This window comes from Myotis lucifugus, unplaced genomic scaffold, assembly GCF_000147115.1.
Source record: "Myotis lucifugus unplaced genomic scaffold, Myoluc2.0 scaffold_0, whole genome shotgun sequence".
Taxonomy (NCBI): domain Eukaryota; kingdom Metazoa; phylum Chordata; class Mammalia; order Chiroptera; family Vespertilionidae; genus Myotis; species Myotis lucifugus.
The window spans coordinates 64,334,016-64,346,886 of record NW_005871048.1 but is presented as its reverse complement, the minus strand read 5'-3'; positions in this window follow the sequence as shown (position 1 = coordinate 64,346,886).

Genomic DNA, 12,871 nt, shown 5'->3' with positions numbered 1-12,871 from the left:
CTACTATTGTGTCCTCTACATGAATTAAAAATATCCTTGCTCTTTTCCATAAGAGCAGAATTTTTTGTTGACATTATTTAGGGGATCTAAGTTTGAGACACTCTACATATGACAACTCAACTTTTTCCTTTGGGGTGCTAAAACTTAGGAAGCATGCTGTTGTTTGACATCAAACTTTTATTCTTATAAATCCAGAAGAACAGCAAAGCTTCTTCGTAAAGAGTGGCTACCAAGACTTGTGCTGAGCGTATTTTGTGCAGCTAAGTTTCCCTTCTTCTCCCTTCAAGTTCTGCTCTTTTTTGACAGTTTTTTTCCATAAAAATGTGAAAGTTCTAGAAGATTCTTCATTCCCAGACTGTATAATATAGTATCTTAAATTTCTCTGTATAACAGGAAACCAACTCATACCTTTGAATTGATAACACCTTAACACAATACCTAAGGGCTATAGAGAACTCCTTATTTGTATAATTTAAAGGACTTCAATTTGCTGCATGTTTGCATATGCTACAAATAGTCCAACAGGGTGAGACAGCTCAGCATTCTGAGTCCTGGGACAGACACTGTCTTGCCTGTGCTTGCTCTAAGGCTGTGACATCACTGCATACTTTCTCCATTTCACTCTTATCAATTGGAGGTGATAGGAGACACTTTTTCATTTGCAAGCTGCCTTTCAAATATAGTCAAAACTTCCAGTGCTCCTCATCACTTTTCATGGATCTGTATTTCCATCTGGCATCATTTTCTTTCTGTTTAAACAACTTCCCTCAATATTTCTTGTATGTGGTTCCTTAGGTGATAAATTTTTACAGCTTTACATGGCTCACAGGAGTCTTTATTTCCCCTCATTTTTAAAGACATTTTTGCTCCACTGTCCTCTCATTTGCATTGCTTCTGACAAAGGAAAAAAAATCTATGGTATTACTTATCTTTGTTTGCTTTTTTATATAATGTCTTCTTTCTCTGACTCCTTTTAAGATTTTTCTCTTTTTCACTGGTGCTGAATAACTAGATTTTCATGTTCCTTGGAGTAGTTTCCTTCATGTTTCTTATGCTTGGGGTTCATTGGGATTTTTCAATGTGTGGATTTATGGTTTCCTTCACATTTCAAAAATTTTCAGCCATTATTTCTTCAAAGAATTCTTTATCTTCCCTACTGTCTCCTCTTCTTCAGTGAGTACAGTTAAGTGTATACTAGGTCACTGGGAATTGTCCTACAGTTCAGAAATTCTTTCCCATTTAAAAAACTTTTTCTCTCCCTTTGTATCTCATTTTCAATAATTTCTATTGGTGTCTGAGTTAACCAGTCTTTTCTTGTGCAATGCCAAATCTACCATCAATCCTATCGAGTGTATTTTTTATCTCAGATGAATCAAACATCTCCAGAAGTTTCTTTGGTGAAATTTTTATATCTTCCATGGCTCTATTTAACTTTTGAACATATGGAACACATGTAAAAACTGTTTAAATGTCCTGATTCTAGCATCTGTGTCAGTTTCAACTGATTGATTTTTCTCCTTAGTATGAAGCTCCACTTCCACTCCTCTTCACGTGTGGTGATCTTTGAACATAAAACATTTGAATGTTACCTTGTTTTGTCCTGGTTGTCTTCATATTCCTACAGATATTTTAAGATCTGGTCAGGGGAAGTTATATGGAAGGAATTTGTTACATTTGAGTCTTGTATTGATTTGTTAGGAGCAACAGAACAGCATTCGGTGTAGGGCTAATTACCCTACTGCCTAGGCCCGTGGTCGGCAAACTGCGGCTCGCGAGCCACATGCGGGTCTTTGGCCCTTTGAGTGTGGCTCTTCCCTAGCCTTAGGATTACCCTAATTAAGTTAATAACAATACACCTACCTATATAGTTTAAGTTTAAAAAATTTGGCTCTCAAAAGAAATTTCAATCATTGTACTGTTGATATTTGGCTCTGTTGACTAATGAGTTTGCTGACCACTGGTAGGCAGTCCCTTTGGCATCCTCTACTCAGCATCACAAGAACCATGGGGTTTCCCAGCTGGGCTGGTGGGCACAGGCGGGACATATCTTAGCCCTGGTGTGAGCAATAGGTGTTATTTCCTTCCATTCTTTCAGATGGTGCTCTCCCAGCCCCTTGGCTTCCTTACACACATGGGCTGCTCAGTTCTCTACTGAATAGGAGAAGGTGAACCTTTGCAGATCTCAGGGGTTCTCTGAGTAGCAATATCCTTTCTTCTATTTTTCACTGCAAATTCTAGCCACCTTTAGCTTCCTGGACTCTCAGTGCTGTCTCCCCAACTCAGCAAGTTCTCTGAATCTGTCTGGGTTATCCCTTCTATACATTCCGAAAGAAACCCTCCCAAGGCAGTAAGCTGGGACAACTGCAGGGCTCACCTTTTCTGCTTCGTGTCTCTAAGGAATCACCATCCTTCATTGTCTAAAATTCAGGGTCTTGAAAACTGGTGTTTCCTTTTTTTGGTCTGTATGTTTTTGTTGCTGTTGAATATCTTTGTTGAAAGCTGTATAATTTTTAAATAACAGGTTTTCCTCTATGCTTGATTTTTAAATAAATATGCTTGATTTTTAAATAAATATTTTCCATCATATTTAAAAATTCACACAAAATGAACAAGTAACCAGCTCAAAATGAACAAGTAACTAGCTCAGTACTTAAGTTTTTATACTTTAAAAATGTTGTTCACTATTGAGTATTAAAATTCGTGGATGACTTTTTAATTGAATTGACATTTTCTTTATTAAGGGAACTGAATCAATGTGCTGCCTTTTAAAAATGTCCATTCATTAAATGCTTACTTTGTCATTGCGTATATGAAACAAGCAAGTAATTAAGTGAATTATCCCTCTGTGCTTTGCTAAGGAGTACACAGTAAATGTCAAGGCCCTTAAGGAGCAAGTACTTTTTTCTTTTCTTCACTTGAAATACTACATTTTATTAATATAATAACACAATACCTAAGAAAATCGGAGGCTAACATGTTTATTGAGGGCTGACTATCGAGTGCTTAATTACTAGGACAGTATACATGGTAGAAATTTTTCCTGCTAGGTTGCTACTGTATATAGGGTCTAGAGTGGTCCTGGCACATAGTAGGTGCTTAATAAATACCTGTTAACCAGCTAACTGCCATGTGTCCAAAACGGGAACAATCCCCACACGCCACAATATTTTGAATTTAATTAAAAAATTATGGCGTACAAAGGGTTAAATAAATGTATGTGCACTGAGCTAAGTGCTTTACATATATTACTTTGTGTGAACATCTTAAAACTGCTATTTTCTAAGTTCCCTTTCTTTTAATAGAGTGAAAAGGCAACCTATGGAATGGGAGAAGATATTTAAAGTGCTCAATTTCTAAAATACATAAGAAACTCATACAACTCAATAATAAACAACAACCACAAAAATGGGCAAAGTACTTGTATATACATTTCTCCAAAAAAGACATACAATGGACAACAGGCATATAAAAAGGTGCTCAACATCACTAATCATGAAGGAAATGCAAATCAAAACCACAATGAGTTTTCGCCTCATATCTGTTATTATGGCTATAATGAAAACACAAAAGATAATGAGTTTGGCAAGGATGTAAAGAAATCAGAAGCTTTGTGCAATGTTGGTGGAAATGTAAAATGATGTAGCCACTAGTAAAACTGCGTATATATATTTTTAATTAATATATTAAAAATAGAACTATATGACTTAGTAATCTCACTTCTGGGTACATATCTAAAAGGATTGAAATCAGGATCTAGGTATCTGCACTCCCATGTTCACTGCAACATGCTTCACAATAGTCAATATATGTAAACAACTTAAATGCCCCCAAAATAATTAAAGAAAAATATATTTACATACAAACATATACTACATTCATACATACATACAATGCAATATTATTCAGCCTTCCAAAAGAGAAAATCATGCCACTAGTGACAAGATAGATGGGCCTGGAAGACATTATGCTAAGTAATATAAGTCAGTTACAGAAGGACAAAAATCCCATGATTCCATTTATATTAGAAATCTCTAAGAGTCAAATGTATAGAAGCAGAAAATGGAATGGTGCTCTTCGGGGGCTGGGAGCTGGGGAAAATATAGAACTGATGTTCAATGGGTATAAAGTTTCAGTTATACCAGATGAAGAAGTTCTAGGTAATCTGTCATACAACATAGTGCCTATAGTTAAAAATACAGTGTTGTGCACTTAAAATTTTGTCAAAGGGTATGTTTCATACTAAGCATTTGTATAACAAAAACAAAGACAAAAAAAGTAAAAGGGACACAAGGAAATGTGTGAAGGTGATGGATGTGTTTCTTACCTTGCTTGTAGTGATGATTATTGTGGGTGTACGTAGATATATGTATCTGAACTTATCAATTGTGCACATTAAATATATGAAGCTTTTTTGGTATATCGGGTATACTTAAATAAAATTGCTTTAAAACCACTCCAAAATATGATTCAGAAACTACCCAGAGAAATTGGGAACTCATGGGAATGAAAAACAGTGGGTGGATTAGAGAGGACAGCCAGCAGTAAAGGAAGTTTTAAGAAAACACAAAGTAGTGTTAGACCTAAATCTCCCCATTATGTAGAAATTGTCTTGTTTTAGAGATCATAACAATTTATAAAAGTAGCAAATGTATGACACCAAAGTTCATTAAAATTTATGAGGAGCCAGATTTAAATGATCACCTCTCCTAGAATAGCACATTGAGTCACATAATACATTAGGATTATAAGAAAAAAAATTATACAGTTTTCTAACTTTGCCCTAAATAGACTAAATGAATCATTAATTTGGCTTAATTAAATGGTGTTTATTAAATATTTTAAATGGATAAAAGCATGTAAATCTCTTACAGAGGCTTAGCTAACTCAGTATGAAAATGAAATCAGAAAACACATACTCATGGTTTCATTAATTCTTTCAATAAATAATTTAACATTGTGGGATAACATCAGTTAGGATCATAAAAGCTAGACTTGAGAAAATATAAAACCCCAGACTAAAGAGTGAATTAAGTAAATAAAGACTTGCCATGATTTCTCTAATATGAGAAGGTGGGAAAGAGACTAGACAGGAGTGGATAATGGAGAAGATGGATGAGATGGTAGACACTGGAAGTCAACATGATTCCACAGTTGTGGCTCTGATTGCTAGAATCCCATGAGGATCTGGTTGCTAGAATCCAATGTGGATCTGACTGCTAGAATCCAATGATAGGATTCGAACTGCCCATGCCAGCTAGACGAAGTGGGAAAGTGGACCCATAACATATCCCGAGATTGTGTGGACTCATCCATGCTTCTTTGTAAAACTCTCCTTCCATAGAAAAAAAAAAAGAAATATTGATGACCAGCATCCACTCAGACACAAGATAGTGGTCCTGTGCAAAGTCTTCGAATGGTGAAAGGCATGAGGGACAAGAGCAGAAGGGGGGATGGGACGTCCTAGGTCTAACCACTGTAGTGAAGGCTCCAGGCTTCTCCTGGATGCTCCTCCTGCTGAGTTAAGTTAAATGAGAAAGGGAATTCTATCAATAAGCAATAGAAGGACCACCATTCTAATGGTTTCTCAAGTGTGTACAATACTATTATTTGTGATCCAACGATAATCAGTTTATGCCTTTATCCTTGTACTTTATGTATTTTATCCTGACTTTCTGTTCAAGCATTTGTAGTCCTCCTAGATTGTAAATTTATTAAGAAGGGAATTAGGCCACACATCATCATTTTATCTGAAAGCAAAGTGCTTGATATGTAACTTGGCTAGGTAAGTGATTGTTTGTGAATGGTCCTGGTGTTGCAGCTTCTTGGAATGGAATGGCCAAGTGGTTGGTTATGCAATAATTTTTTTCAAAGAAGGTATTTCAAGACCCCAATTGCATGAGAGAATACTTCTCAAAAATTTAAGAAAATCACTACTTCTATGAAAAGTCTTCATTATCATGTTATTCTCTCAATTCATCATTCTAATCATTTGTAAGAATAAAAGTGTGTGAAAGAACTGTTAAAGATTTATTTGGTGGTGTCTTTTTTTGTTGGAATTTCCTCTTCTTTGCTTTTTTTCTTTTGAGTCAGTGAATACTTGATCACATATATACATATAAAATATATAAAGTATAAAATACATAAATACCCATATAAAATTATATATCACAGTCATTCATATTTTCACTCTATAAAAAAAATTATAATTGTTTTTAATATATTTTTATTGATTTTTATAGAGAGAATAAGGGAGAGGAATAGAGAGGTAGAAACATCAATGAGAGAAAATCATTGATTGGCTGCCTTCTGCACACCCATTACTGGGGATCGAGTCCATAACCAGGGCATGTGCCCTGACTGGAATCAAACCAGTGCCCTCTTGGTTCCCGGGTCATTGTTCAACCACTGAGCCACACCAGCCAGGTTGTAATTATTTTTTAATCCCATTGTACATACATAAATTGAAATGGGCCAAATATGTCTCAAGTTTATTTGAAAAACAGTAGCAATCCCTACTTTCTTCAGAGGCAAGTGCTTTTAACTCCACTTTCTGACTTTTATTTCCATATCTCAATTAACTTTCTAATATTATTATTCCTTAAATTTTTAGTTATAGGCCTCATCAATTGAATTCTCACAATGGAAGATGAGAATTTAGCTCCATTTCTCCATCTGTCATCATGCCTACACACATTTCTCATCTCCCCACAGGTTCCCCATAGAAATAACCTGCAATTTTAGGTAGAACAATATCATGTTGAAAATGCTTTATTACATGATTTCTTTAACAACAATACATAATTTTTGTTTTCCCTATGTGAGCAGCTTGTCTTTTTTATTATTGTTGTTCATTTATTCCACTGTCTATGTACTTATCATGAATCCAACCAAAAAATTTCCTCAATTTGTATAAACTTCTCTCAACATAATCAAATATGTCACTTCCACCCACGGAGGAAATCTCTTCTGATGCCTTCCAATTTGTTCTAATTTGGCCTCTCCTTACAGCTGTCACCAGGGGACCTCCCTTCACCTCCAGGCTGGGGATTTCCTTTGTTCCTCTTCTGTGGTTTCCTTCTTTACTGGACCTGTTGTCTTCATTTTCCTATATCACTTTCTTTTTCTAGTCAAAAAGGTCTTTTCAGAGAGAGACTAAGTGGGAGGCAGTTTTTTGAGACTTTATTTTTATTCTACTCTCATGTAATTCTAAGGCTGGGTAGAGAAATAGAGAATTCTAAGTCGGACAGATTATTTCCTCAAGTGTTTTGAGATACTACTTCATTATCCTCTGAGTTCCTGTGTCACTGCTGAGAACTGCAAAACGTTCTGAATTTTTATTATTTTTGTATGCCTTTTTTTCCTCCTAAAAAACTTGTGTCTTCTATTGGTCCCTCCTGCTCTAGAATTTAATTGTGATGTGTCTTGATATAAATATATTTTTAAACATTTTCTGAACATTTTAGAAAGTTATGTTGTTCAATCCTAGTCTATTCTACTGAAATGAAAAGTTATGCTTTTCTCCTTTGTTTTAAATATCTTTCTATTGTTTTTTTATTTAACTCAGCATTCAGATATTAAAATCTGCATCAGTTCTTTAAGAGTCTTCTTTTAGTATTTTTTCTCTTCTAGTTTTCAACCTCTTTACCTCTTGCTTTACTCTCTGGAAAGTTTCCTCTGTTTACTTATTTAGGTCACTAACAAATGGTTCATTGCTGTTGTTAAACTTTTTTAAAATATATATTTTATTGATTTCAGAGAAGACAGGAGAGGGAAAGCCAGATAGAAACATCAATGATGAGAGAGAATCATTGATTGGCTGCCTCCTGCACACCCCACACTGGGGATCAAGCCTGCAACCCGGGTATGTGCCCTGACAGGGAATCAAACCGTGACCTCCTGGTTCATAGGTTGACACTCAACCACTGAGCAATACCGGCTGGACAATATACTTTTAATTTCTAGGAAATGGTTTTTCCTCTGAATATTTCTTTTTTTCATCTAGGATTCATTTTATAGATGTGAAGCCATCTCTTTTCTCTCTCAATGATGATATGTTCTGTTTCCTTCTCTCAGCATAGTTACTATTGATAATGGTTTTGTTTGTTTTAGAATCTATCTTTCATGTAATAGGCATTTTGAGACATCTAAGTTCCCTGCTTTTATTTGGAGAGGCAGAGTGAGGTTTAGTGAGCTGTCAGACTCTTAGCATAAGTGGGAATTGCTAGCTATGCTCTTGCAGAACCACCAGGTGTGCATGCAAAACTCCTAGAGAAGATTCTCCCAAGCTCCAGGTTTAAGTGTAAACATTTGGCTGCCCCGATATTAAAAACTGTGTGGAGTAGAGGCCAGGGTCAGGGAGGGGCTCAAAATTTAATAAGTAAAATTTCCCTTTCTCCCACTCTCAACTTGCAATGCGCTGCTTTAAACACTCTTCTGAGTTATCCTGGAGTTGAGACTAATTTTATCCCGGGGGATGTCGGACTGCTGGTATCAATGATGAGAGAGAATCACTGGCTACCTTATGCACACCCCACCGGCAGTCCAATATCCCCTGAGGGATGTAGTAGTGCGTGAAGCGGCAGGTGGCTGGGGAGGAGCCTGAGCCCAGGTCGGGCGCTGTGCTGCTCATCCTGGCCCCGCTGCGCCTACTGCCGCCACCTCCATCGCCACCACGGCTCCGCCGTGGAGGCAGGAGAGGCTCGTGCTGCCGCAGCTGCACTCGCCAGCCATGAGCCTGGCTTCTGGTGCCTGTCAGCTGAGTGGTGCTCCTGCTATGGGAGCACACTGACCACTAGGGGGCAGCTCCTGCATTGAGCATCTTCCCCTGGTGGTCATTGCGCATCATAGCAACCAGTCAAATGGTCGACCAGTCTACTGGTCGCTTAGGGTTTTATATACATAGATTAGAGTCCCGGTGCACAAAATTTGTACACATGGAGGGGGGTCCCTCAGCCTGGCCTGCACCTTCTCCAATATCAGTCACCTGCCTCCTGCAACAGTAGGGCCTCCTACGTTCCCTCCAATCTGGGACCCCTTTCCCTACATTACACAGGTTGGTCCCCCTACTTTCCCTCCCAATCCAGGACCCCTCGGGAGATGTCCGACTGCCTCTCACAATCCAGGACCGCTGGCTCCTAACTGCTTGCATGCCTGCCTGCCTGATTGCCCCTAACCACCTCTGCCTGCCTGCCTGATTGCCCCTAACTGCTACCCTGCTGGCCTGATTGACCCTAACCACCTCTGCCTTGCCCCATATCTGGGACCCAGGATTCCCTCCTCTGGCCGGTCGCAGGCACCCAGGACCTGGGTTTCCCTTCCTCTGGTCAGCTGCAGGCACAAGTACCTCATGTTGAGGAAGCTGATCATTTCTACAAAGGCCTCTCCGACCCATAATCCATGGTCATTGCCCCAAATACAAATGGTACCTGCCCTTCTCCCCCATCCTTCCTGCTTCACCCGGGCCAGCCGCAGCTGCAGGGGACTATGGGCAGGCAGCTTCACCCGGGCCACAGCCGCAGGCATCTGGGATCACAGGGCGAGCAGTTTGTACCTCTCTCGGGCCGCATGCGCAGGGACAGTCACTGGTGCCTGGGACCATATGGCGGGTGGCTTGTCCCTCTCTCGGGCCACAGCCTGGCTGGTCCCCATTCCTCTCTCAGGAGCTCATTTGTGCCTGGCTTGTCCCCATTCCTCTCTCCCCAGTGTTGAGTGTCTGAGCTATTACGGAGTGACGGCATGAGGGCATGATGGCCATTTCCATATTAGCTCTTTATTATATAGGAAAGTTTAAAAAGCATCGTTGCTTTCTTTGTAGTACACAAAGTAACTAACTTTATGGCCTTTCAAACTTGGTGAAATACAGTTCATTATTCATCCACTCTCTAGGTTTATGGTGTTTTCCCTTTTAAAAAGTCTCATTACCACATTGCCATTTCCGAGAGGGAGTAGGAGTTCATCTAAGAGTCCAATTTACCTTCTTTATTTGTAGGTCAGGTCACTTTTGAAAGGAACTTGGAATTCTCAGAAAAAGGAGTGCATACCTGATTAAGAGTGAACCTACAATGCCCTTGGCCTTTGTACCATCTGCCGAACGCCCTAAACCAGTATACTCTATGTTACACAGGTTGGTCCTCCTACTTTCCCTCCAAGCAAAACCATATCCCACATCAGGTTCTAAGACCTTGTTCTTAGAAGCACCAATAGCAACACAATCATGCCAGTTCTATGTAAAATGAGAGAATGGAGGCCCATTTCTGCTATTACTCTTCAGGCTCTAAGAGTCAATGATTGTAGGGACTCTGACTCCATGACTGTGCAAGTGTTCTGATATATTTTATTACAAAGAGAACTATGGTTGGTATCATTGTTTAAATCTGTGGTCCTCAGATGTTATTCTACCTGGGAGAGGATCAGAGTCTAGGGCTGTGGTTCTCTGTCCTCTGGTTTGTGGCACTGCAGAGAAGATGAAAGACCAGTTTTCCACCATGTAGATGGGCTTTGCTCCTTGTGTCTCTCATACCTGTATTCATCAAGGCTTTGATCCTGGGTGGCCTTTTTCCCTCCACAATACTTTTCATTTCCATTTAACATGAATGAGTTGACTTTGTAACCACAAACTCCTGGCAGTGCTAATTTCATACCACTGAGACATGCTGTGAAGCCAAATGTGAAGGGAAGGTGGCACAAATGACGGGGTAATAATAGGAACCCTACAGCAAAGTGTCCAACAAATCTGGAAAGAACAAGCCATGATGTCAAGATGGAACGGAACAAATCAGTGTCAACTGTACAACAACGGAGACCTCGCTGCAGAGTCAAAAACAGAGGCAAAGAGCTGTCTGCAAAAGTTCACAAAACTGACAGAGAAATGTTTTAAACAACCACAATGTCATCCTGGGTCACCTAGCAAGACAGAAGATGACAGGAATCAGCGCTCTGAAGTGGAATCATAGGCCCCTTTTCAGAACAGTTTCAATAAAATGAAAATATAATAAAACACATCTTTCTGACCCAATCCTTTAAGCTGGGTCTGTTTTGTTCTGCCATTTTATCTTGCCAAGTGCCTTGTTACCCAAATAAAACATGTAAAAACCCATTAGGTTTAATAAATAATTTAGTAATACTATTATATTAGTGACTCTTAATTATGTCATGATAATCTCACAAACTCATTTTAATGCCTGAACTACAGAATGAAATTTCATAGGTAATGGGGACCTGATATGCACACTTTTTGAAACATTTCCGTTTGTAATGTGTATGCCTACACCTGCTTGGGAATGACTATTTATGACAACAGTAAATTAATATTTTAAGTATTTACTTAGCATGTATCATATACTCGTCTGAGTGCTTTAGCTTATTCATTCCTTTCACTGACCTAATAAGGTAGGCATTTAATTGTCTGAGCTATCTCAAATATAAAGAGTTTAAGTAGCTTCCCCAAAAGATGAGCTGGGATGAGAACTAGGAAATCTAACTCAGACTAACTCTTCAGAACCCCACTGACTCAAAACTCGAGGACTATTTACTTTTACTGTTTTAAGAGAGGCTACAGAACCTGTAAAATTACAGCCAAAATAATAACATAAATTTCCTTAATGAGGAATGAGTACTGCTTACCATTTCACACACTCTTATTTTAGTTTTCCTTGCCTCCTATAAATAAAATAGTGGAATTATTATGTCCAACCATAGGAATAATTATACTCAAGAAATCCACATTTAAAAAAAAACTCAATTGTAAAGGTGACATTTTCCTATACATTCATGCTATATCATTTGCTGGCAGAATAATCAATTTTCCTATGATGGACCATCTTCCTAACATAAAATTTTCTAATGTATTTTACGGGTAGCTCTTTAAGAGCTGAGCATCTGTCAGTATTTCAGGATAAGGAGATGTCTCAAATCTCTTCAGGGGGATCTAAATTCAAAATAGATCCTTGGAAAGCAAAATTATTCCCCAACAGAATGGTGACATTTCTGCATAATTTATGCTCTTCAGTACTACAGTACCAAATTTATCTGGTACATGAATGAACACCACCTTCTCACTAACAGAAACTATAAGTGGGGATTGAGCCACCCATGATTATTTGTCTGGCAGCAAACCACAAGTCACAATTATTTTTGGAGTTTTTATGTTTGATTCCAAGGCAAGGACTATGCTACCTTTTTCATCCACATCTGTAGTGCCCACTACAGATATCAAATAAACATTTAGGGAATGAATGAATAAAATAACAATAGGGCAACAGATATTATGTGTGAAGCATTCTACAAGGTATTGAATGACAGGTAGAAAAGACATGGTACAAAATTATTTCAGGTATAAATCTTGTGATGGTTATTTTTGTTGTTGTTGTTAATCTTCACCAGAGCATATTTTTCCATAGATTTTTAGAAAGAGTGGAAGGGAGGGGGAGGGACAGAGAAACACTGATGTGAGAGAGACACATTGATTAGTTGCCTCCTGCACTCCTCTGACCAGGGCCGAGGATGGAGCCTGCAACCAAGAATCAAACCCTGAACCCTTCAGTCCTCAGGTCAAGACTCTATCCACTGAGCCAAACCAGCTAGGGCCTGATGGTTAATTTTACGTGTCAACTTGACTGAGCTAAGAGATGCTCAGGTAGCTGATAAAACATTATTTCTCAGTGTGCCTGTGAGAATGTTTCAGGAAGAGATGAACATTTGAATCAGTAGACTCAGTAAAGATCACCTTCAGCAATGCTGGTGGGCATCATCCAATTCCTTAAAGGCCTGGATAGAGGAAAAGGCAGAGGAAAGGCAATTGCTCCCTCTGCTTGAGCCCAGACATCCATCTTCTCCTGCCTCTAGGCATCAGCACTCAATGGTTCTCTGTGCC